The sequence below is a fragment of the Bombus huntii genome, chromosome 16 (genome assembly GCF_024542735.1).
Source record: "Bombus huntii isolate Logan2020A chromosome 16, iyBomHunt1.1, whole genome shotgun sequence".
In the NCBI taxonomy this organism is placed as follows: Eukaryota; Metazoa; Arthropoda; class Insecta; order Hymenoptera; family Apidae; genus Bombus; species Bombus huntii.
Window position 1 is genome coordinate 8,676,331 of NC_066253.1, and position 27,796 is coordinate 8,704,126.

At 39.7% G+C, this 27,796-nt stretch overlaps 1 long non-coding RNA gene across 1 annotated transcript; it reads left to right on the plus strand.

Annotated features, from left to right (window-relative positions):
• The first annotated feature begins 5,359 nt into the window (after positions 1-5,359).
• On the plus strand, positions 5,360-6,168 carry LOC126874353 (uncharacterized). The gene is made up of 3 exons (XR_007692767.1): positions 5,360-5,639; positions 5,704-5,975; positions 6,057-6,168. It is a non-coding gene; the product is annotated as an uncharacterized LOC126874353 (long non-coding RNA).
• The last annotated feature ends 21,628 nt before the right edge of the window (positions 6,169-27,796 follow it).

The following is a 27,796-nucleotide window of genomic DNA, read 5'->3' on the forward strand; positions in this document are numbered from 1 at the left end:
ATTTTGCCTTGGAAACGTCTCAATAGTAAAGCGTTCGGAAAAATATGGGTCACAATTATATCTGAATGTTCGTGGATGAGATGAAACCGGTCGGTCTATCGCAAATTCGATTGTAGGGGAGCTTTGTAAAAATGAGAAAATGCAGTCTCGTTTGTTGGCCTGAATACAATTATCCGAAACGAATTCATTTTCCAATTTCCGAAGAAAAGATGTTGCTGCCTGGTACGGATACCGCAAAACATGTGTTAAAAGTTGAAATATGTTGGTAGAATAGCAGAGGAGGCCCGATTACAATCACCGGTAGCGCATAAGTCGATATTAAGCACGAAAAAGGTTTTTTAAAACTTCCTTTACGCGCAAAAAGCTATAATCGATAATTGAAAAAAAACTATTGCAACGTACTACAGTTTAAATTGCAACACAAATTTCGTTGCATATATTTTGCATACATGTTGCATGTATTTTGCATATTTCGATATATTACATCCGTATAAAGGTCCGCTGTCTACCGATGAGTTCGTTTGTATCAATCATGGACGACTGAATAGACATAATATGCATTATTGGCATACTGAAAATCAGAAATGGCTTCGTCAAGCCGTACATCAGCGTCCACAAAGCGTAAATATACGATATGGTACCTTTGGTGATCGTATTATTCGACCATTTTTTATCGATGCCACTTCGAATGATGAACAATGTGTAAGTTTTTTGAGCTATCAGCGAGTCGATCTATTAGAGAACATTTCCACACCATGAAGATATCGAACGTAGTTTCAACATGACGGATATTCGGCTCCAAATGTATCAGTAGATCGTCAAACCCGATAATTCCTGCAACGTCGGATCGGTCGTAGCGCAGATATTCAACAGCCTGTTCCGACTTTACCAGATCTTACGCGTTTCTTTCTTTGGAAACGCTGGAAATACGAAGGAACGTATTAAAACTGCACGTGCTAATACCGATGAGAAAGTTAGAAGAAAAGTCAGAAAATCGTTTAATTCGAGCACATGCTAAAGTAAATTTTCCTCCGTTAATCTTTTCATCGTAGTTATTTCAGTATTTCCATCAATTGTCCTACTTGTGTGAATTTTTCGTACTCAAGATCATGTGAAAGTCACTTTAGGTCGTTCAAGGTTGGAAAATACGTAGATGCATGTAAAAAATCTGGCACGAGACAAACTTTTGCATATAACATTTGCTTCTTTCTGTCAGATATTGTTTTCCACTGATATTTAAGATGCTCAAGTTTTTGTAATAATAAAATTCAGAATTGTAGCACCATTTTGGATTAATTCAAGCTACTAAGTACGCACACGCTTGAATCAGAGAAACTGAAGGTCCGAGTTATATCAATTGCTAGAATTAAAAGTGCAATAAATTCTTAGTGTACACAGATTATTTATGTCATGAATTCTATGAAACAGTTCCACGTATTTTCTAATAATAGAATTCTTCAAACTCTATTAACGAGCAGATGATTTATTAATTCTGCATTTTTTAACATCGTTTGTATTTATTGACAAAAATATATAACTCTAACTATTATTATCTGTTACTTTGAAGCTTTGGTCGTACCTATTACATCAGTTCTGGTAATTAATGATATTGTGGTTAAATGGAAAAGCTTTTATTCTAACATAAACAAAGGTATCGTACAAAGTAAGAAAGGTATTGCACTGCAAGCATAAAAGTATTGAATTTATCAAACGCACTGTATAAAAGGTAAGAAAAAACGGAATAAATGTACTACTTCTCCTTTTCTATGTACGTCTTTCCTAGTCCAACTGGATCGACCAATCGTATGAAAAATACAAAGTGCCGTTTAAAACATTCAATAGTCGCCTTAATAAGCATTTCAAAAAATATAAGGTATTGAAAAGTCGTAAGGTACTGGTTCGACGAACCTCCTTAAATATTTTACGATAAATTTCACTTGAAACATTTTTGAATAAAATCAACAGATAACGGGTTATTTCAGGTGAAGCTTATACTGACTCGGTCTGTATTTCTACCGATAATCTTAAAGGATAATACTTAAATATATTAATGTAATATCGTGGAAATTTAGGCTGCGCTTAGCGCTTGTAGATGTCGCTGCTGAGTACGTACGGCTGCTTCGTACGTACGGCTTGCTGAAATGTTCGCAACCTAAGGCGCTAACCACTGCGCTACCGTCGTCCGACACTAGTTAGTGTCGAGTGGTGGTATTTCCTATCGAGTGCCACCACAGGCCCTTCTTTCCACGATACTACATTAATTTAAAAATATTGTTACGTTGCTATTGTTTAATGCGCGTGTAGACGCGAAAGGAAAAAACCGTTTGCGGCACAGGAAATTGTATTTCCAAACTACTAAGGATCGCTACTGGAATTTATCAAAATATCGGGCGTCGTTAATCTAAATTCAGAGAAATTCTACTCTGGGATTTTTATGTAACCGACATCTATGGACCGGCGCGGGTATTACCGCGGATTTCGTCAATGGTGCAACCTTCCCCTATAAATCTCCGAACCATCCACTCGTACCAGAATGAATCTAGACTATATTCAAACGAAGTTCAGTGGAAGAGGGCAGCTGAATATATCAGCACATACCGCGCGCAGATACGCACACATGTAACTATGTGCTCCAAGTGTGAGCTAGAACATCAAGCATTTCGCTGGAAATGAATTTAACGAACTCAATGAAAATTAAGTGGTCGCCTAAAAAGATAAACGAGCGGGAACTTTTGCAGACATTAAACAGTAAAGCGACCAATCTGCACGTACAACATTTAAACTGCAATATGTCATAAACGAACATCACAGAAAGTCTACGTAATTTCGTCTATTGCATAACTGATTACAAACTTTGTTATCGCACAGACGTATACTTTTTGATTTATTAAAAATTATTTCTTCGTAGGATAGAATATGTAACACAGTGCTTTTTTTTTATTAACGTGGAGGAAATCCGCACAGACACCAGGTCGCTTCTGGGGAAAAGCGTCGTGGTAGTGCCGGACTCCAACCGACAAAAACCTCCACGATGACCGTCCCGGCTGCGATCGAAAGGGGTCCGGGAACCGGTGTGAGCGATACACCCCCCCCCCCCCCGCGTGCTAATACCGCCGCTTGATGGAGCGGTGTGTGGCTATTGTCACACCGCGCCTCGTCGCCGGAGCCGCGATGCCGGGCAGCCCGGTTCCCCTACCGGGTTGCTTTGCGGCCCCGGGGCGCTGAGCTATTGCCAGCGCCTAAATTTGCACCCTACCGGGGGGCGCGGCGGCCCCACCTAGCGCGCCTCACTGAAGCGCGTCCATGGTCTCTGCCGCGCCCTCGCCGGTCAATCCTCTCAGGGTGAGAGTTCCGCACCCTCACCCTCTCCGCGGCCTCTTTTCGAAGCATAACTTGTTCACAGAAGGAGGTCACGGCCCTCCTCCTTCTCTCGCTTACCAACAATGCCTCGAGGATCGTCGGCGGCGAGAGGTCCCATCCGATTTCCGCGATGTATTCCAGCGTGTGCTGCGCCGAATCCACGCTCGCATCGCAGTGGTGGCAACGCTCGGTTGCCTCCTTCCCGATTCGGTGCAGATACTCACCGAAGCAGCCGTGTCCGGTGAGCACCTGCGAGTCACCCTGTACGTCAGAGGAAGTCCGCCGCCGTCCAACCAAACGTCCCAGTTTGGAAGGACGGTCCCAAGGACCCTTATCCCCGGCGCACCCGCTCTCGTGTCGAGGCTGGTGCGCCATCTGTCGAGCAAAGCCCGCTGAGCCCGAACCCTGACGTCGGCGCCCGCCGGGCCCACCCCGCCCGACATACCCCGAGTGTGGAGGTAAATCTCGCGACACCTCAGGGCCTGCAATTCAAACGGGGGAAATCCGGCGAGCACCGCCGCTGCCGCCGCCGAAATGGTGCGGAAGCCCCTCACTACCCTGATGGCCACCGTCCTGTGCAGCCTCCTGATCACTAGGAGCTTGCGACGGTTGGTCATCAGGTCCTCTGCCCAGATTGGAGCTCCGTAGAGGAGCTTCGATCGCACCACGCCGGCGTACAGCCGGCGCACTCCGACGTCGAGCCCGCCCAACCGAGGCAGCAAACGTCCTAAGGCGTTCGCCGTCGCCTCCACAGACGGCGCCAGGTGCTCGAAGTGATCGCTGAAGGTCCAGTGGCTGTCGAGGGTTAGGCCCAGATACTTCATGCTGGTTCCGACCCCGATCTCAGCCCCCTCCAACCTCAGGTGATAACCCGCTGGAGACGTCCCGTGATCGGCCCTGCGGCAAAACCACATTGCCTCGGACTTCTCTGGGGACACCCTCAGTCCCAATTCCTTGATCTCGGCGACCACGCAGGCCACCGCCAACTCCGCCAGGCGGACGGTTCTACTCCATGCCGTGCCCCAGACCACCACCAACGTGTAGTCGGCGTAGGACGTCAGTGTCGAGTTCGGAGGCATCGGCGTCCGAAGCACTGCGTCGTACGCGATGTTCCACAGCAATGGACCCAACACCGAACCTTGCGGGACCCCGCGGAGTACAGACCTCCCGGTCACCCCTCCGTCCCGGACGGTATAGACGATACTCTGGTCCCGGAGGAACGCCCGGACCACACCCCGCAGGTACGCGGGTACCCGATGAAATTCGAGGGCCTGGCATATCCTGTCCCAGGGGATGCTGTTAAAGGCGTTGACCACGTCCAGCGACACGGCCAGCGTCACGTAACCATGTCGCTCGGCCCCCTCGACAAAGGAGCGGACGCGGGCGACAGCATCGGTCGTAGACCGTCATCTCCGAAAACCGAACTGGCCGTCGTGCAGTCCGGGCACACTCCGGGACAGATGCGACTCCAAGCGGGCAGCCACCACTCTTTCCAGCAGCTTGCCCGCCTCGTCCAAAAGGCACACCGGCCGAAAGGCGGAAGGCGAGTCCGGGGAGCGCCCCGGCTTCGGCAGCAGGACCATCCGCCCCTCCTTCCACGACGCGGGGAATTCACCCCGAGACAGGCATCCGTCGAACAGACGCATTAGTCTCGGGGCCCAGACGCCGGCGACGTCCTTCAACAGGCGGGCCGGGACTCCATCGGGACCCGGTGCTTTCCGCGCTCCGATCCTCCTGACGGCCCCGTCAGTTCTTCCTCGGTGACTCTCAATTCCGGGCTCCACCTTCCCGCGGAGACACGTGGTTCTTCTGGCGGTTGAGGCTCCTGCTCCTCCTCTTCGGTAGAGTTGCCATCTCCCTCGTTCGCTACTCCCGGGAACAAGGTGCCGACGACCTCGTCCAGGAATCGAGGGTCCATGCTCTCCGTTAAGGGAGGTGCCCATGGACGGAGTTTGTTCAATGCCAGTTTATAAGGGCGCCCTCAGGGGTCAGAGTCGAGGCTGGCCAGAAGCTCGTCCCAGGCCCGCCTCTTTGCCTCCTTAATGGCTCGTTGAAGGAGCCTTCGCGCTTCGCTGTAGGCCTCGTACAGACGAACCACCGTGTCTTCGTCCACCCGCCGCCTACGGCGGGATCTGATGTACCGGCGCCGGGCGCGGATGCATGTCTCGCGGGGACGAGCTATCTCCTCGGACCACCAGTACACAGCGCAGGCGCGGCGCGGGGCTCCAGACCGCGGCATACACGAATCGCAGATCGCGTGCATGTCGCTCCTCAGCCTGGTCGCGCCTCAGCCGGGTCGCGCCTCAGCAAGGTCGCGCCTCAGCCGGGTCGCGCCTCAGCAAGGTCGCTCCCGCTTCCGCGTCCTCGTCGGTCCTGGATTCTTCTAACCAAGCGACGGCTATAGCGGCCGCCGCCATGAAGTCCTCGTCGCGGCGGGTCACCGCCCACCGCGGGAATCTTCTTCTCCTTCACGATGGGCCGATAGGCCCGCGCGCACCCAACGAACGGCCGCCTATCACGCCGCCAACCGCCAATTCCATGAAGATGAAGAGGTGGTCCGAGAGGGTCTCCTCCGGGGAGACCTCCCAACCGGAAACACGGCGGGATGCGGCAGGGTTTGCCCATGTGAGGTCCGCTATGGACTCTCCCCGCCACGCCACGCACGTACTGGACGACCCCCGGTTCATAAGCTTCAGGTCGAGTGCGGCCGCCCAGTCCTGTACGTCGAGCCCCCTTCCGTTGGCCCTGCGGGAGCCCCACGCCGTTGAGTGGGCGTTGAAATAGCCGAGGACCAGTGACGGGCAGGCGGACCAGTGACGGGCAAGCATGTTACAGAGTGCTATCAACTGTTTGTCTCGGATAAATATTTTCCAAATCATATTGGACGTTATTCGATAAATTTTCATTACAATAATTGTTCAAATAAAGGGGCATTTGTTATTGGAGAATTCAAATAAAAAACAAAAATAGATTATTTATTATTTAGAGAAGTCTAAATACATTACTTAAAATGATTAAATTAATTTTATTTTTCATTCATCATCTATAGGTCGTTGGACAAATGTATTTTTACTCAAACATATCGGTTTAATCACAAAACTTTACTGTGAATTACAATTTATAATTTTGTGCGTCAAAATCAAATAGGCTTTCGAGCAACTTGCTAGATAAACGAATAGATAAGGCAAAACTAAAAGTTATTTGTTCATGCGTTGTCATTTGTTTTTGAATCAAATCCAAATAAAAAATAAAATTTCGCTTGCAAATAAGAAGTAGGAAATAAATAATTTTTTATATCGTTTAAATGACAAACAAAATATTATTTTAACTTGTATTTTATTATCTAAGAGGTACGGAAAATTTTTCCCAATACTGTTTACAAATATGCAATATATTTATAATTTCAAAAATATTAATGAAACGACTTTATGTAATGCAAAAGTTTCAATTTTTACTCACCACTGATACTAGCTAGCGTTGGCACCTTGAATGGCTCAAATTTATGATTTCATCGTTAATCTGAAAAACGACAGTGTTAGTAACGATGCAATAAATGTAATTGATTTAAAAATCAAATGATGTAGCAATAAATATTTAGTATTACATTTCGTTCAACTGCACTTTAAATATTTTAAATTAGATAATCCCTATCAAATAAAATATCTCAGAGTCAGAAATCCGTTGAAACGTGGCAGTGGTAAGCGTATAAATAAAGAAGCTAATCTCACATAGGCAAATTTGGATCTAAGCGAATGTAAACTATATCGTAATATGGTTGTAATGCATTAAAAGTAAAAGATTCTCAAAATATTGTAACGAGTTGACGCTTTCTTCCGAGTTAGCAGATTAATATTTCGAAACATATTTTGAATAGACTTGTTTGTTGATACAAAGAAATTGGACGATACTATACGTTTAACAGCTTTATCTTTCTCAGGAATGAATTAAGTCTAGCGGTTTGTCGAAAAACGTACGTTGCGTATTTTTATCTATTCTACAACTAATTATGTACATTAATTTCCAAAACTACGACTCGGTCTTTTATAATGAATGTGTGTGCATTTTCATTGACAAGTTTACGATAATTGTATTTAAAAAGGCTCTATACCAATACTTTCATGTATAACTGAAAAAATAAAATCGTGGGTATCATTAGGTTACGTGCGGAGGACACATGACTCAATTTTTAAATAATTACATACTAATAATTAAAGTCACATGTCACATTAATATGCTAAGAAATAATTCTCTGTCTCCTGATTAATATCACGTTATTTACTTTCTATCTGACTGACAAATATAAACATATTATAAATAACATCGGCGCAAGAGCCAATGGAACTTTAACGTCGTTTCTTTTTCAATTTTAACACCGTGACGAGTACAATACAGTTGAATTTCATGGTGATGGTGAATTTTGGTGCTACTTCTTTTAATAAATCTTCACCGTCCCGGAGCTATAGAATCACGCTGTGGTGATCCTGACACCTACTTTCGTACACCCTGCACATTGTACATACGAGTCATGTTACTTCTACATAGAATGCTAATTTAACCTCAGAGAGGTAGAATTATGTATTTCGGTCAGGTAGAATTACTTGTGCACCACATTATCTTAGTCCCCATCAGAGAAAAGACATCGACCCCCGACTTTCGGACTCCTCTGGAACCCACACCGAACCCCTATGCAACTATGCAACTTTTGTATAAAAACATTTTTTCTACTACGCGTACTTTAAAAGTTATTCGGAGTGTGCAAGTTGAGTGGACCACCCTGTATACAATTAGGATATTATACATATTGGAAGCGAAGGAAATCTTAATCCAGCGCAGTAATCGTCTCAACAAAAAAATAAAGTTTCTAAATTTTTTAGTTTACTGTTACAATGATAATGATACCAAACATGGCTGTATTTAAATTGATTTCTATTTTCTAAAACTAGTTTGTCTAAGTATGAATTTTGTTAAATGTGCCGCTATGTCTCTCTGTTTCTCATCCTCGTACTCGACACATTCGCAGCAAATCGATTCAAAGTCGAGTAATATCTGCAAATTTGCAAAAAATCATCGTTGATAAATTTTAAGTTAAACGTAAAAGAAAATGTCGAATACGTTAAGAACAAATAATCCCAAACGAGATAGAGGAAGGATCGTAACATTTGTAAAAATGCAAATAATCGCATTGTAATTCGTAAGCAACAATTTAGCTGAGCACGTTCTACTTCGTCATGTAGCGAAATGTAGCTTACAGGAAATGTGCACAGAAGGCTGCGCTTATTTTTCACAGTTGCTTCGTGAGGTTGCAGGAAGATAAAATTGAGTTAGGCCAAGACGCTTTTCTTCATTGTATAGAGAACAGCGACTTGTGCCTCTTATGAGTTTTTTTTCCTTTTATTATTATTTAATTCGTACTTTACAATTTGTCTATCTGGACATTCGGTAAATTTTTCTAGTTCTTATGAGTGGCGTTATGTTGAAGCTTCTGTGATATCAATTACTTCTCAACCCCATCAGAGATAAGATCTCGACCCCCGACTTTCGGACTCCTCTGGAACCCACACTGAACCCCTCAACATCACCAAGCCAGGGTGTATATAAGCCGAGACTTCACCCAGCTCGGGCAGTTCTTGTTCTTGTTCTAGTCGCTGTTCTCGTACAACCCCTTCTCTCCGGTTCAGTGCCAAAGTTATAATCAATTTCGATAAAAGAAAATTAATAGTTGAGTTACGACTTAGCTTTCTTTTCTCTTACAACCCAAGTATCGATTTTACGTGACACTTCCCTGGCGACAACCACAATCGCTCCGTATTCTCGCCTACCAGCCACATACGGTTTCGTGTTACGATAAGTATAATATATACGGTACATATATATATATATATATATATATATATATATATATATATATGTACCGTATATATTATACTTATCGTAACATATATATATATATATATATATATATATATATATATATATATTGTAATATCGTAGAATAGCTTTGATTGGAGATCGGCTGAAATTAGAAAACACCGTGTACGTCGTCTTTCGTGGTTTGTTTACATCCAAGAGCGCCTAGTAACAGTGACGCGAGAAAAGATAAGCAGCGTCAAAACAGAAGTACGGTTCCATATTTCAAGGAGTGGCAATCGAGAGGCCAGAGTATGTGAGCCGAAAAGTGTGTGTGTGTGTGTGTGTGTGTGAGAGGACGAGAGCAAGAGCGAGCACGACCGAGCAGGAGTGTATTGGCGAAGATCAGAGCTAATTGAGTCGTCGAAGAGTGGAGTCGTTAGAGTTGATCGAGACGTCGAAGCATAGAGTCGTTAGAATTGAATTGCGAGTGTTGTCGAGTGTTAGAGTTGCTAGTGAGAGAGAGAGAGAGAGAGTTACCAAATAGTTGTCAAGTTATTTGTTGTAAATACGAGCGTTGCATTTAGTTTTTCTGTTAATCAAACATCGTTTCTCTGTCTAACTAATATCTGTATTTTCAATCCATTATTAATAAATTATAATTAATCGGACAAAATTACACCTTTAATATATTCCGATATTACAATATATATATATATATATATATATATATATATATATATATATATATATGTCGTAGCGGACATTAGAATTAGGGTTAGGGGCGTGAAACGAATTTTCGTTTGGGTTACACGTTGTCGTTATGCAATAGAGAAGACATTGACTAGTGCAAATACGATTATTATAGAGCCGGACAAGTAACCGTGGTAGTTAGGCACTCGAGAAACTAATGACAATGATCCTAGGTTCAATAACGAATCCGCGGTCGACGGGATGATAGATGAACGTACTCACAAAATCTAAGTCGGATGCGTGATATTCACTGGTCGTAAAGGGTTACTCCTTTCATCAGTGAGATCGCGAACGAGAATGCCTTTCCCGTCCCGATGATGCCACAGAGGAAAACTATAATGGGGTGTGTCTAAGGATACGAGATCATCGGATTCGTCGAGAAAAGCCTTCGTTCAGAAAGTAAGGGAAATTGACGTTGCTGCTAATTGGTCAATCTCCATATAGGTAGTTAGAAAAAGATGCTAGCCGCCCTCGAGGGAAAGTTGCTAGTGGGAGACGCTGCTCGTTGAAAAATATGTCTCCCCTATCTTCCCGTAGTTGGGACAAAGACTGTTTGTCTGTTTGAAGGACTTTAGTTAACTAAACCTTAAGATTTATAACGGGCCCTCGGGCTAGCCGAACATGTACTGCGGAGACGCATCGACATCTGGCAATCATCTTACTCGAAGAATAGGGTCTGCGTGTGGCGAGCCACGGGACAGAAACCGTTGGAATGTTTACTGTCGCGTGTCGCCACGAATATTTCCTTTAAGGAGAGCTATAGAATTATTCCATACCTTTGCTAGGCAAAGCGTTCATCCCGTGACCGCGGCTACGTTCGGCGACTGACTGTCGCCTCGAGCCCAAGCTCATTATCACAACTCTCGAACAATTACAATCGGATTGAATAACTACAATTGTTCAATTACAGACTCCGGTGTCCTTTCATCTCCGATATATATATATATATATATATATATATATATATATATTATATTATATTATATTATATTATATTATATTATATTATATTATATTATATTATATTATATTATATTATATTATATTAATATTATATTATATTATATTATATTATATTATATTATATTATATTATATTATATTATATTATATATATATTATATATATTCCCTATATATATATATACATACATATATATACATATTCCCTATATATATACATATATATATATAGGGAATATATATATACAGGGAAATATATATATATATATATATATATATAGGGAATGTATATATACAGGGAAATATATATATATATATATATATATATATATATATATATATATATATATATATATCATGAACTGTAGATATTTCAAAGATAACATATCTGTGAGAGATCGTAGTGCGTTGGCTTTTCTTCGACGAGGAATTACCAAAGGACGAATATTCATACCACCGAACGAGATGGTGGTAGCATATATATAGTAGGTTAAAGAAAACAAGCTCTGGCGGTCGCGGAGTGAGAGCGGGACGAATAAACACCAGAAGCGTTGAGCGGAGTGCGGACGAGGAAGTCTACCCTGAGGGTCGTAGAGCAACGTGCGAAAGTATAAACAGAGCAACGGCGATAGAGTTTGACATTCCCTCCTCTTTCTGTAATTTTTTTCGCTGTACGCGCCCATTGTGAAAATAAACGAAGCTATGACGATTAATATTCGTATATATCATAACTTCGTATTTAGAATAGAAATATGAATGATTTGCTTTATGCTCCTACTCTTTAGTAGAGAATTAGCCTACATCGAAAGCAAAACAGAATTGACTGTGAGCTAATATAGTGTCAACCGTTTCCGAAAACTCTTTCACATTTGGTTAACGAACGATTATTTGATGTTTTTCTTGAAATTGTTGAGAAATACGGTACCTTTTACGATGAGATACATTTAATACTTCACGATTATCGCGTTTCATTTGATAGAAAACACTCGACGCGACTAGTCTCAACAATTCTAAGGGCAAGTGAATGGAAGCATAGCGAGTTCTCAACGCGAAAGCCGAACGTTTGCCGAGCGTTCGAGCGTCTAGCAAAAAAATTTCACAAAAACTTGCTACCCATAAAGGGAACTATATACCCTGTGGTATATTTGACATTTTTATCTTAACAGAATTGTACGCGAAAGAATCTTTTACGTATCTAAATGTTCTTTATTTCTTTCTTTCTGGTAAGGTAAAGGGAAGTTTTGAAACTTTTTCACGCCACAGTATATAACTGCACTGCCGTCCGCACGTGATTGTAATACCCTGCGTGTATGTTGCACTGTTGCTATTCTCATTTAGTCTGGCGCGTGTGGGTTCCGAGCTACATGCACATTCCATGTCTGTCTAGACGGAATCATGACACAACTGTTGTCAGTTTGAACGAATAAATCCACGAACGAATAAATTTAGGTGGATGATCCTGTAGATATAAAAACCAAAGAGAGCAGCTACGAAGTTTGAATTCTCCAGAAAAACAATCCACATTTTAATGCTTTAAAATTAATGTTGTTCATTTTTCATGAAAGTGAAAAGATTTTTGAGATTTGGATAAATTATCTCAGTCTTTAACACATAATGCTAATACAAGCAAAGTCGGCGGTTTGGAGTTTGCATTTGCGCGAGCTGGTCTTGCGGTTTTTCCTTGGTTGTGAATAATAACGATTATGACGATGGTTGTAAATAAAGTAATCAAGATCTTCGTTTTATCTTAGGATAGAGTCGGTAGAAATTAAAATTAACAAAATGAGTTGGTAGTGCAAATGAAGCGTAATAAGAGGAGGAAGATTAATTTCCTCAAATTCAACAATGAGAATTAATCGTTTGTAAGAATACAAAAATATTGTAACTCGTAGGAAACGAAAAATTGCCGTCCAGTACCGATCAATTATTTAACTAGTAGATTTTTTACTCTAAATGACAAACGATGTTGAAAAAAGATGTTAGAATACACATTCTTATCCAAATTTGATTTTTACATATATCACAGGTAAAGTAATTAATATTTCCTTGATCTGTGCATTCGACGTGTACCTGTCTTCGCATTCGTCGTTTTTGAAATATTGAAAGCCTTAGCGGCTTGTCTTCGGGTCATTTTATTTTTGAGAAGTAGCTTCAAAGCTGTATTTTTCTCTGCGTTGGAATTTCAGGCATTTTGCCGCGGGAGAAGGTAGAAAAACATCTTCTAATTTAATTTGCTAAGAGATTGAACTTGCAGATAAAAGAAATTTACTATCTGCACTGATCGATAGCTGATTGATCGCTACTTAACGACGAACATGTCGAAATGTTTTCTGGATTGCAATGTATATAATATACAAAGAAAATTGCAAAACTGAGGCTGCTAATTACAAATTTTAGTCATCACCTAATGGTTTTCCTTAATCCGAACAATTAAAAACTAATATTTTTAAATCATTCCATTTCCTGAAAAATTTCTTTGAAATTTATTGATAACTGTCAAATCCTTCACACATTCTGTATGTATAAATGCATCAAAAGCTAAATGTGGCGTCAACGCCACTATTACATGTAGTGCATTATATAATGTAAAATATAGTTTTACATTTTCACGACAACAATTTAAATATTTTCCACAGATAGCTTGGATGAGATCTTGGCGATACACACACATTTAATAGCGCATAATCCACGGCTCTCAGTTACACATAATGGGCACAATACGTGGAAGTTACATGTGTCAAATGTTCAAAAAAATGATTCCGGTGCTTATATGTGCCAAATAAACACCGAACCTATGCAAAGTCAGGTGAGTCAAAATTTAAGCACTTGAAATAATTCCAGTCCATGCGATGTATTTTAATCTTTATTATATTTGATATAAATTAAATGATTATTTGATGTAATATGATGATATAAATATGATAAATTGTTTAGAGTATATTTGTAATTTATACAGTCGAGTATTTGACAGTAGAGTACAAGATAGTAATACGAATACAATACAAAATAATAATATAATTTTCACATCTTTTACATTACAATCTAGTTATTTCCAGCCATTTCCAGCAGCATATGCATGCACAAGTTTCAAATTTTGATCTGATAATAATACAGAATTTTACGAGCGTTTTAATATGCTAGTTGTAAATATTAATAAAATCACGAAAAAGTTATAAATGTGAACCATTTGGAGTAACATCAATTCAGCATTCGCGCTTTACCAATGGATTGCAAAATCTAAAATTACCACAATTTGGCTACGTTTTGCTTACAACGAGAAAAGAAAAACGTTAATGTTTGGTGCAACATTTTGAATATAACAACTTAATCCAATCATATTTTTATGAACAAAGCTTAACAACAGATAGATATCTAATTTTCTTTGCAAACAATTTTTAAAAGGTCAGATGTCTTCCTCATGATATTTGAAAAAAGCGTGTATATGTATATTTCCAGCAAGATAAATGTGCTACAATAGCGCGAGAATACCTTACACGATTTAAAAGATATAATTTTTTTTTTATTCAATTTGTACTTTACAATTTGTCCAGCTGGACATTTGGTAAAACAAGGTATAATGTTGACATAGTTACACCGAAGTTGTTGGATTGTGCAAATATATAATAACCTGTTAATAGCAGCGTTATCGTCAATTTAACTACCCTTATTATCCCACAAGAAATAAGGGATCGAACGATTCGTGGCGTCGATTAATCAATCGCAACGGGAATTTACGACTCCCGTTGGCGCGCTTCCTCGAGATCGCGTCTCCCCACGAACGTGCGAATTTACATATTTAACAATATATATATGTCGGGTTAATGTTGGAATTTTGGGTGTTTGGGCGTTAATTTTAGTTTCTTTACATTTTTTTCCTTTAGGAATATCTGCACTTTATCATTTATGGAAGTTTTGTTAACAGAAACGAAAAATTTAGAAAAGATATGTATAATCAAGGAATCTCAGGATAGCACACTTAGACTGCAGATTTTTCTGTATGCAAAAGTAAGTCAAAGGAAGAGGATGAAGTTTTCTTGTATAAGGCTTTGTTTCTGCTTGAGCTAGCTTACAATGAAATACGTTCAGTGTGACAGAGTATCGACAACTATTTCAAACTTTAGCTTTAAATACAAAAAGTTTACGCGCAAAAATAAGCTGAAGAAAAGAAAAATGTTTTTTTTCTTGTTTGACGTCTTATCCTGTCTGGCGGTATGGAATTATTCTGGAAAAGCCTGTATATGTACAGAGTATATAAAAAATACACTTATTTGACCGGACCACCCTAATTCTACAACTCTGGATGATACAGTTTTACAAACGTCTACTCATCGCGAGGACCAACTTGCCAACTTTTCAAAATAAGCTATGAGTCGCAATTGAACCGTTTTCTGGAGAAATGACGTTGAAATTTCATTGGGTCTTACATCGAGATTATTCGCAACAAGTTTATATTTCGCAGTCAGGTAGAAAGTAAGCAATATGACATCAACGAGAAAACAACAAGTTTTCGTTAGCAGGTGGGATAGCCCGTGATAAACAGAATGGAGCAATCAGCGTGATTTCACATTATTACAGAATTATCTACTGCGTGAAAAAAGACTTTCAAACAAAGATTCTGATTTTATTAGCTTTCTTTTAGAATAAATAGAAAATAAAATTTGTAAATAACAATTAATCTCATTATTTTAAATAATATATTTAAACCTGTTGAAATTGCAAATAATTTATTTCTGTCTTTTAACATTTAAACAATTATTTAAATGAAAATTTATTTAATAGTGCCCAGTATTGCGCGCAACACATTTTTGGAACAACGAACAATTCTGTTACGTCGCGTAACACTCTACCTAGCCGAGGCCACACACCGCAGGCAATATGGCAACCAGATGTCTTCGAATACTCCCAGCGTATCCTCCATAGTTTCAAGGACCTTCCATAAATTTCATAGATTTCCTAGAAAAGGTCCTTCAAACAAAACAAACATCTGGTTCGGAAGAATTTCTAAAGACTATTGTCTACCACGGCGAAAAAGGGAAAGTTAGTTTTTGTCATGTACGCTGCAACTTTCCTCCCACTAACCACTTTCTCTCGAGGGCGGTTAGGACCCTTCGTTTAACCAATTAAAAACGAAGCCTATTTCCTCACTCTCCTAAATAACATCGGCACCAACAAATCCGATGGTCCCGTGCGCTAGACACACTCATCCTTAGCTCTCCTCCGAGACAGCATCGTCTTCCAAGAGTACTGTTTTTGCATCCTTCGAACGGTCAACATCCTTCGAGCGGGTATACACACCCGCAGATCACTCAGTCACTCATCTCGTACATACGCACCAGTGTAACTATCCTCGTTATAAGTTGTGGAATAAACGGTGAAATATAACTTACTACTGTGACATATTCATATCAACCACCTCTGTTATCCTAACCGAAACAGGGGAACGACTACTTCGCGGCGTCGATTCACCGAATCGTAGCGAGAATTTACGCCTCTCGCTGACGCGTTTTCCTCGCGACCGCGTCTCTCCGCGAACGGTCGTAACAAATTCGATAGTCGGTAATAGAGATAGATGGCAAAATAATTGGATTTATTGATAAAATGAGGATTAAATTGATTAAAAAAAGTAAATTGATTAAAATGTATACAAATCCTACATATACAAGAATAATATCTTGCACATCATGGTATCCAAATATACTTTCCCAGTAAAGTTCCATTTGATCCTCGTGCTAAGTAGCATACGGTGCCAGCAAACGTCAATTTTTACAAAATTTTGCATGAATCAATCGATCCAGAGGCTCCGATCCTCCGAAATCACGCTAGTGGACACTTATACGCCCTGACACTTTTTATACATGCTGTACATAAAAATATATGTATCGAAACTGTTGTTATTTCTATACTCAGAGGTAAGATCAGAGTAGTTATTATTTTATTGAATGGATAAATCTATTACACCGTTCTGAGCCAAAAAAAGCCTTTATTGCACACGCTTACAAAAACTAGGGATAAAAACAAAAAAGCATCTTAAGCCTATCGATTAAATCTATCGATTGTAACTAGCATCATCCTCTAGTTACTATTTCTTATCACTAACGCATCTGTATATGGATGGCGAGCACGAACTCACGTTGTCATTTTCAACAGAAACTTTGATACAAAGTACGCAGATTTGTGTATAAATACATTACGGTTGAAAAATTGTTGAATATTTACTACTGTATCTGTTATACTTGATCGTTAACACCTATTTTTTTCGCCTGCCTAACTTACTATCCTCAAAACATTATCAGATTATACATTTTGTTCGGCTGATAAAATGGAATTTCTTGGAATTTAGAGCTCCCTTTACATTCACTTGTTATTGTACGAGTATTTTGCTCGTTCACCAGCCGTTCACTCATTTTATTTTGCAATCGTGACAATTTGATGCTGCTTCTCCACTCTGTATAACGTGTTACCTACAAACACCAATATGTATATAATGTGATGCATTAATTACTATACGATACACCATGAGGACGTTAATACACGCAAAACGAAATAGATAAACAGTATCTGCTAAAATTATAGCTATAATATATAATATAATATATAATATGATATAATATAGTATATTTTTGTTATAGTCGACTTCTCCAAAAGTCAAAAGCTTGTCTTGTTATTGGCACGTACCGTAAACACTCGATTAATTGCGTATTTCTTAAAGCTATATTTCCCCTCTTTACAACTTTTTTACGAGATTAGTTTGAAATCAGCCCAATTGATAAACCATTTCAATTTTCAATCTCCTATATTCAAAATTTATTATAATCAATTCTATTTTAGTTTTTGCTATCAAAGGAACATAAATTGGAAGTTGAAACAAAAAACATGGGTTCTAATTAAATATTACTATCTGCTTCTATTCTTAATCGTTACGAATTATTTATACATTATTACCAATTATCAATTGTTTATTATACATTGCTCGTTGCATTCACCCTATTACCCCTACACTTCCGTATCATCAACCATATTGCTATCTTCGAATAATTTTCCTCAAACGCAAAATCTCCCACATACCTAACCTTTTAATTTCAAAGCTAATTAATTCAGGGACATCTTCGATCTTTAACAAGCGTGTATCCTACCAATGATTAGCAGCTACTCTTCATTAATTCATTAATTCATTGATTCAATCTGTAACGTTTCGAGTATGTACATCGCATGTCGTATCATTGTATCGGTATTGTATCTGTTGATTCGAAAGATAGCTGGTTACTCAGGTGGCTAAATTGATCTCGCCATAGACGAAACTTATTTGTGTATCCATCTATGTATATATATGTCGGATCACGATTCGAATTTTGGGCGCGCGACGACTCTTCATGTGGACTAGCCATCGTTTCACAAAGCCGAGATTTTATTTACACGTATATACAGGTCTATCACTAAGCTTAACAAATAATAAGTACAACTAATAATAAGTCTAACAAACACTAAGCCTAATGAATAATACGATCTACGAATAATTAAATTAAATAATACTATTAGCAATGTTTGAGTTCAAACGAATCCACGGTCACCGGGATAACTCCTTACTAAGCGAAACTAACTTAGACGCAAATGCGATCGTCGAAAATGCTCGATGTATCACTCTCCAAGGCAATCGCAAGAATGCCAGCCTCGTGGAGATTTTTCTCCCTGTACGATTGCATTTTGTTTTCTATACCCGTTTGGAAGCATCGAGAAGGTTCCAAACGCCGTTGCTAGGCACACTCGTTGGAAGCATCGAGAAAGTTCCAAACGCCGTTGCTAGGCAATTTCTACCTGGAGTTTTGATTACTAATACAATGTATGTCCCATTGCATCGGCACCTCCGAGGCAACATCACACGTGGCTAGGCCCGCTCTCGAGGCCGCATGCCGCCACAACCACATTTCTCGGAAAACACATACAACCACTCCAGACCTCCGTTAGATAAAACATCCATCCCGTGACCGTGGCTACGTTCAGCGACCGATTGTCACCTCGAACCCGCAGTTCGCTGTGGAGTGCCGAAGCGTGCAGACGTGTCTCTAGTGCCCAGCGTAGTTCGAAAACAACACGTGTCGCCCAACCGTCGAAAGAGAACGCAGCTAAGTGTCCCTTACCCTCTAGGGAGAAGAAAATCCCACGCACCTAACCCCAACCCGAATACTAGCCTCACAGCCTCACGACTAGTTGTTCATTCCGAATTAACTAGCTCGATGATGGCCCAGCAACCGCGACCAGGCTCTCCGGAGCAGACTCGCAGCTACCCCGTGCTACCCCCCCCCCCCCCCGTGGCAGAAGTGCAGCAGAACTCTCCGCACTAACGACGCTAACACTACTAAGAAAAGGAAAATAGAAACAGCAACGCAAATAAACACACACAACAGGTTCGCCGTATTGGAATCCTCAAACGACGCCATGGAAATCGTAGAACCGCCACCAAATCAACATTCACAGAGAATCCCCCCTCCCCCACCAATATTTGTGGACGACGTCATTGACATACAGACAATGATCAAGTCCCTAGAGAGAGAAACCAGCAAGGAGGAATATAACCTTAAGATAAGCAACAACAAGGTGAAAATACTACCGACGAACCCAGAAGCTTACAGAAAACTCACCAAGACACTCAGGAGCCTGAACGCCAACTTCCACACCTACCAACTCAAACAGGAAAGGCCTTTCCGGGTGGTCCTACGAAACATACACCACTCAGCAGACATAGACGAACTAAAATACGAACTCTCAAAACTTGGCCACGAAGTCATCAACGTAAGTAATATAAGGCATAGAGTCTCGAAAGACCCGTTATCCTTATTCTTCCTAGACATTAAACAAAAACCGAATAATAAGGAAATATACAACATCAGTCGCCTAATGAACGCGATAGTAAAGATCGAACCACCGCTCGTGAAAAAAGAAATAGTGCAGTGCAAAAGGTGCCAAAGGTACGGTCATACGCAGAAATACTGCAACCATACTTTCCGCTGCGTTAAATGCGCAGGCTCTCACTCCACTGACCAGTGCGCCAAATCACCGGAAACCCCAGCGAAATGCATCCACTGCCAAGGGGACCACCCTGCCAACTACAAAGGCTGCCCAGCATATAAAACACTATACACGAACAGGTACCCTAAGCTCAGAGCAAAAGAGGTATCCAACCAAACACCCAGCCCGCCGAAATTCACGACTACCCCAACCCCCTCAACCAACCAAACACCCAGTCCTACCAATTTCATCTCCACCTCAACCTCCTATGCCCAAGCAGTACAAGGCATCCAAAATAACCCGAACAGCCAAAGGAACCTTCCCCAAAACAGTGTCCCCAACCCACCAAACGCAGACAACTCCTCAAGGCTCGAAAAGCTAATAGAGAAACAATCGGAGCAAATAAATCACTTGCTATCGCTACTAACACTCATCGTGGAAAAATTAGCACGCCCCGACTCAAAATAAAACCAAGGCGAATAGCTCTCTGGAACACCAACGGTCTAGCACAACACAAACGTGAACTAGAACTCTTCTTAAAACACCAGCAAATCGACGTAATGCTCGTATCGGAAACCCACTTCACCGATAAGAGCTACCTGAAAATAAATGGTTACAAATTCTACCATACCCAACACCCCAGCGGAAAGGCCCACGGTGGCACCGGAATAATAATCAAAGCAAGTATTAAGCACTACGAACTCCCACCATTCCAGAAAGACTACCTCCAAGCAACAAACGTAGCAATAGAAGACTGTCATGGCTCAATCACCACCTCAGCAGTATACTGCCCTCCCAGACACTCCATCGCCAAAGAAGACTTTGATAACTTCCTGGACACCCTGGGCAACAGATTCATAGTTGGAGGAGACTATAACGCCAAGCACATCCAATGGGGCAGAAGACTGGTTACAGCAAGAGGCAAAAACCTCTTAAACAGCATAATAAACAACAACCTCAACTACCTCACCACATACGAACCCACATACTGGCCCACTGACACCAACAAAATACCCGACCTTCTCGACTTCTTCATAACTAAAAATATCCCATCAAGACACGTCCAGATCAACTCCTCGGCCGATCTCTCCTCTGATCATTCTCCCGTGATAGCAACAGTCAGTTCAACAATCATCGAGAGTACACCTAATGGCTCCATTCACAACCAACACACCAACTGGCAGCTCTTCAGAGAAGTCTTTACACACTCAACCTCAGCCTTCACCCCACTAAAAACAAAGGAAGATATCGAAGCAGCCACGGAATACTTAAACACGAGCATAATAAACGCAATCCGCCTCTCCACACCGACAAAGCCAACCAACAGCAAACAAGAATATCCACAATTCATACTAAAAAAAATAGCAGAAAAACGTAGACTAAGAAGAGTATGGCAGACCCACAGAACACCGGAGGACAAACGCAAACTTAACAACGCAACTAGAAAGCTAACCAGAACCTTAACAAACTATAAAAACGACTGCTTCCATAAATACCTCGCCAGCTTATCGCCCACAGCCGACACCAACTACTCACTATGGAAGGCCTCCAGGAAACTCACACGCCCCCCACAAATAATCCCACCTATCCGCCGTCCGCAAGGTGGATGGGCGCGAAGCCCTATCGAAAAAGCCGACCTGTTTGCAAAACACTTGTCAAAAGTATTCAAACCCCATTCCTCCCAAGCCGCCGCGGACGTTATTGAATACCTACACACCCCCTTCCAAATGTCCCCTCCTATCGAACCCTTCTCCTCTGCTGAGACTATAGAAACAATCAGTCGCCTAAACCCCAAGAAAGCAGCAGGACACGACCTAATAGGCACTAGAGCAATCAAGGAACTTCCCACAAAAGGGATAGCACTCATCACATCGATTTTTAATGCTATCCTTCGCCTGGAACACTATCCTAAGGCTTGGAAAATCTCATTGATTACCCTCATCCCTAAACCCGGTAAACCGATATACGAAACCTGCTCCTATCGCCCAATCGGTCTTTTACCTACCCTGTCCAAACTATTCGAGAAGATGCTCACGAACCGACTCCTTCCAATCCTAGAGAACTTGAAAACACTCCCAGATCACCAATTCGGCTTCCGAAAACATCATTCTACAGTAGAGCAAATCCACCGCTTAACTCATACGATCAGCCAAACACTCGAAAAGAAAGAATATTGCTCAGCGGTTTTCCTAGACATCCAACAGGCATTCGATAAAGTATGGCATGAAGGGCTACTATACAAACTTAAAAAGATCCTACCCCACCCCTACTTCTCCATCCTAAAATCATACCTAACCAATAGACAATTCATGGTTAAATACCTAGACGCCACTTCCGCAACATTCCCAATAGAAGCCGGCATACCCCAAGGTAGTGTCCTCGGACCCCTACTGTACTCCATCTACACTGCCGACCTACCTATATCAAACGATATAACAATAGCGACATTTGCAGACGACACAGCGCTATTAGCTTCCCACGCAGACCCGGTAATAGCCTCATCCACTCTCCAGCGAAGTCTCGACTGCATGGAAAAGTGGTTTCACAAATGGGGCTTCAAAGTCAACGAAAAGAAATCCTCACATGTAACCTTCACGCTCCGAAAACAAACCTGCCCCCAGGTCACCATCAACAATGCAACAGTTCCTAGCAGGCACACAGTCCGATACCTGGGCATGACCCTGGACAGGAGACTAACGTGGAAGACACACATCTCAGATAAAAGGAAGCAACTAAAGGACAAACTAAAAAAACTCTATTGGCTCACGGGCCGACGCTCCAAACTAAATTTACAGAATAAAATTACCCTCTACAAGACCGTAATAAAACCTGTCTGGACCTACGGAATCCAACTATGGGGAACAGCAAGTAACTCCAACATCGAAATACTCCAACGCTTTCAATCGAAAACGCTAAGATCCCTAATTGACGCACCTTGGTATGTAACCAATGAAACAATACACCGCGACCTCAAGATACCCACCGTCAAAGAGGAAATAGCAAAATATAGCAACAGATACAGCAAAAGAATCAACAAACACCGAAACCCCCTAATCACTGGACTACTCGATACGACGGACCAGATTCGCAGGCTGAAGAGGCACTACCCGCTAGACCTAAACGTTAGATTCATTTAATTATCCAAATCAAGCATATGCACTTACTTATAATACTTATAGATCATAAATTATATCTATCTATAATAAGTATTAACTTATTGTAAATAAACAGCCATGTCACTGCGCCACGCCAGAAAAATTACTGAAAATTCTCAACGCGAGAATTGATTGTAATTTCAACAAATAAATAAAAAAAAAAAAAAAAAAAAACCTCGAACCCAATCTCGCTTATTACAAATCTTAAGCAATTACAACTATAATAAAATCTAGGCTAAGGTACTAGAGGATGTTCCCAAAATTTCCAAGGAAAGGCTTCGGCTTTCCTTTCATCTCCGACATATAAAAGATATACACAAGCAAACAGATAAGGCGATCGAGAATCAATGGATTCAATAGCCGGTAAATATTTACAAAAAAAGGAGATACCGCCGATTTTGACATTTTTTAAATATTTTGTTAATGTTATCAGTTTGAGTAAGATTTTATTCGAGGATTGCCGTTCATTAAAAAGTTAATATCAAAAAAGTTCAATGAGTCATTTGCATTTAAGAGAGTGTACTTAGTCAGATTCTTAGTAAACACTTATCCAACAGCCGATCTTTTAGTCATTTTCGATTCGATTATTCGTGTTCGTTTTTTCGTGTTCGATAACGTTTTGCAGAAGAAGATTCGATTCAATGTTTGTAATATGTCGTGTATACAATTTTAATAATTACATTCGATAATTGCACAAAAATCGGGACTGAAACGTTACAATTATGGAGACGTAGAAACGACTCTATTCCTCAAAATTGACAACGCGAATGAAAGAGAAAGAGAGCCTCGTTAAAGGCTGGCGATAAGTTGAAAGATTCTTATTTGCGATTTTTGATCAATGAAATTTTTGCTAATATGTTTCTCGCGTTTTACTGGTTAAAATGACACCAAACACGATAAAATTTGGAACATATTTGCTTACTTAATAATTGATAATTAAATATTATTCATATTATATCATGTTTGATCTTATTTTAGTCGGGGAAATCCTACAAATGCGTTAGTGGAAATTTAATTTTAAAAAGTCTAAAATAAGGCAATTTTCAGTTTTGAATGATTACTCGGATACATTGTCTTAGCGATAACTGATAATATTGTATCATGTTACACTGCTCGATCGCAATGGACCGCCAAACTTCCGCGATACCTCAGGGAAATCTGCCCTTCTCAAAGTGGACACGACGGCTGTGTAACTACGTAGAGGACATTTTCGTGCAATTATCGAATGTTTGTACTAACCGTTTAATTTTTGTTCCAAAATTCTTATTCTTTATATTAGATGAATAATTCAAATATCTCACTGTGAAGTACCTGTGTTATTATTGATTGGTGTTTTATAATTATATTAAACAACGAATACTGAATAACGAAGTATTTTTCGGTTAAGGATTTCTTTCGTTATTCATAATTAATAATTATTGTATATAGCAATTTCGACAAAGTAACGAAGATGTAGAGTCGAATTCGAGTACGATAAGTAGTCACAGAAAATTTATCTTTTCTCCAATTGATTGCGTCTCCTAGTTTAATGGTGTTTTATAAACGGGCCGCTTATCTTGAAAATGGTAAATCCATTTTCCTTTGTTTCGGAATATTGAAACATTACGTTCGATTGGACTATTTTACTACGTTTTATGACCTTGAGTGACCTTAAATGACCGCGATATTTAAATCCGTCTTCAAAAGAGCAACAATGGGACAAATAGGTATTCAAAACTACACGGCTACACTTAAAAAAAAACGAAGCCTATTAAAGTGTTCTTTAAAACTCGTAAACGCGTCCATCTGAGAAAAACTTTTTCCATCGCGTAATAACCTCCTCGAAACCAAACAACTTTTGTTTCAAACATTTCCCTGCGTCTCAAAAAATTGAAAGAATTATTCAGGTGGTTTGCTGTTGAAGACTCAGCCTGTATATCCCCAAAATCCCATGTAGTTCTGATTGTTAGGCAAACTGATATTGTAATCTAACACGAGTCAACCTCATCAAGGGGCGAGAGGGAGGGGGTGTCAATAGACTAAACACAGAGGTATTCGCCTCTATATGTACCTCTATTCGCTATTTTGAACATGAACAGAAAGATAACAGTACGGAGTGGGTGAGAAAAGCATTAAGAATTTTGATCCAGCATTTTTTAATCTCTTTATTGTGACATGAAAACTACGGAAAAAGTAATTTAAAAAAGCGACCAGATATCAATGACCTACGAAAAAGATAAAATTCATCCGGACAGAAAGAAGGAAGAAAACTATTTAACGTTTCATCAGAGAAAAAGAATCGAGGAAAAGACTTGGTTATTGATCTTGTGAGACAGGAACGTCATAAATGCTAGTATAGGTAATCTTGCAGAAGTTGTTGTTTGGTATGAAAAATATCGAATAATTTGGATTTCGAATCACATACAAAATAAGATGCAGGGGAGAGTCGCACAGTACCTTGTGCTAGAGTTGGTAAAAATGAAAATTTACAAAGTGACTTTATAGCACAAATGGAACTTGATAAAAGTAGGAAAATTAATTTTATGAAATTCAATAATACGAATTGACGAATTGACAATGTGCAAGAATAGTAATGTCGGAATTTGTAGGAAACGAAAAATTGTCGTCCAGTACCGATCAATTATTTAATTATTTGATCTTTTGCTCTAAATGGTTAATAATGTTTAAAAAAGTCCTCTAGATGTCAGTATACATATTCTTATTCAAATTTGATTTTTATGTATATCGTATGGAAAATACTTAATATTTTCTTGATCTGCGCATTCGACGTGTGCCCAGACTTCACATTCGTCGTTTTTGAAACATTGAAAGCTGCAGTGACCTGTCTTTGGGCCATTTTATTTTTGAGGAGTAGCTTCGAAGCCCCATTCATGTTCTCCTCTGACCATTTCTCTCTTTTCTGTTTTGGACTTTCAGACATTTTTCTATGGGAAAAGGTAGAAGAAAAATTAAACGGACACCTTCTAATTTAGTCTCATTTGCCAAAATATTGAACTTACAGGTAAATGAAATTCGGTCTATGACTAAATCATCGGTATTAGACGACAAATACGTTGAACAAATACGTTTTAGATTATAATGTATGTGATATACAAAGGAAATTATAAAAGTGGGGCAAATAACTGGTAATTACACTTAATAAATTAGATATAGTATACATTAAAAAACATTTTACTTACCTGAAAAACAACATGTCAACTCTAGAAAATAATTTTCAATTTTCGAAATATCAATGTATATGTTTGACATATCAGATCAATATGGCTCCGAAATATGTTACACGGAATTGTTAATTTTCATTTGTTTGTTCCAATAAAAGCGCTAATATCTGGTGAAAAATCCTATGTATTTAGAAATTAACAGAAATGTTAAGTGAGCTGTTATTTTGCCCGCATTGTATTTCTTACATGTAATGCCTGTTACACGTTTTATCTTTAAAATAGCAAACTCATTATTTACTCGAGATTTATTCCTAGCGCACAAATATTTTTCAATAGAGCGATGCAAAGTTTTACTGTATCTCGGATCATCACAAGTTAATCAAAATCTTGAGGATTCGATTTCACCTGCTCAAAGTGACTTTTGCAGGCAAAAGAAATTGTTCCTCGGATACTTTAATATTTTTTACTAAATTTCATCAAAAATAGAATTTTATTTGCTAATAGAAGATAACTATGTTTTGGTACTCCTACAGAACAATATCACGACATTCGCTAAAATTACAAATATTGTACAGTATATTCACTACAAGGCTAATTGAAATAGCTTGTAATCCAACATATAAGAATGCTACTTGCGAAGTATCTTTGCTAGTAACAGTTTAAAGTAGAGAGATATTCCTAAAAAATCATATATTTTATACATATATGTACGTAGTATATACAGTGGATATAACTATCTTTCTGAATTTATAAAATAACAGTATATAATAATAAATAATAATAATATAATATAATAATAATAATAAAATATAATAATAAATAAAAATAACATAATAATAATAAATTTATAGAATAACAATATTCCAATATTTATATTTTTCCTTATTGCAATTTTGTAAACCGTCAAAGCGTTTACAACAGAAATTCCCAGAAGGAATTGAATGCCAAGTTTTCTGTAACATTTGATTCCTTTTCTAATTGTGGTGGCATAAGAAACCATTTGATCGGAATAATCTATACCACACTTTCCTTCGTTATATTCGACAACAGCTAGCGGTTTTAATGTAGCGAACAAGCGAAACGAAAGATCATTCTTGAGACCACCACTTGAGCGATTCGCATTACTAAAATATCGATAGGAGCACCTAGCAGAGAACGCTTGGTACTGCTGTACGCGTGGCCTGACGCAGATTTTTTTGAAAACACGCGTGGCAGTCAATGTGTTAATAAACTATTAAACTACATGTCGCGAAGAAGTATCCCCTTTATGAACATTTATTAATAGCTCTAGAGTTGATAATATTAGCTTGAGGAAGTTCTGTATGTACGTGTAATTGATAGTACTCGCGTACACCTGTGCGTGTAAAACGTTTCAAGTTAATAAAGAAAACATGATACACGTGGAATAGGTATGAATAAAAATTACAAAAAGCCGGAGAATATTCTAAAACATATGCCATGATAAAATATAAATTGTAAAGAGTTATAGATCATGTTATTATATATTAAAATTATGCTTAACAAGCAGATATTAGCGTAAATATGACGCTGCGTTA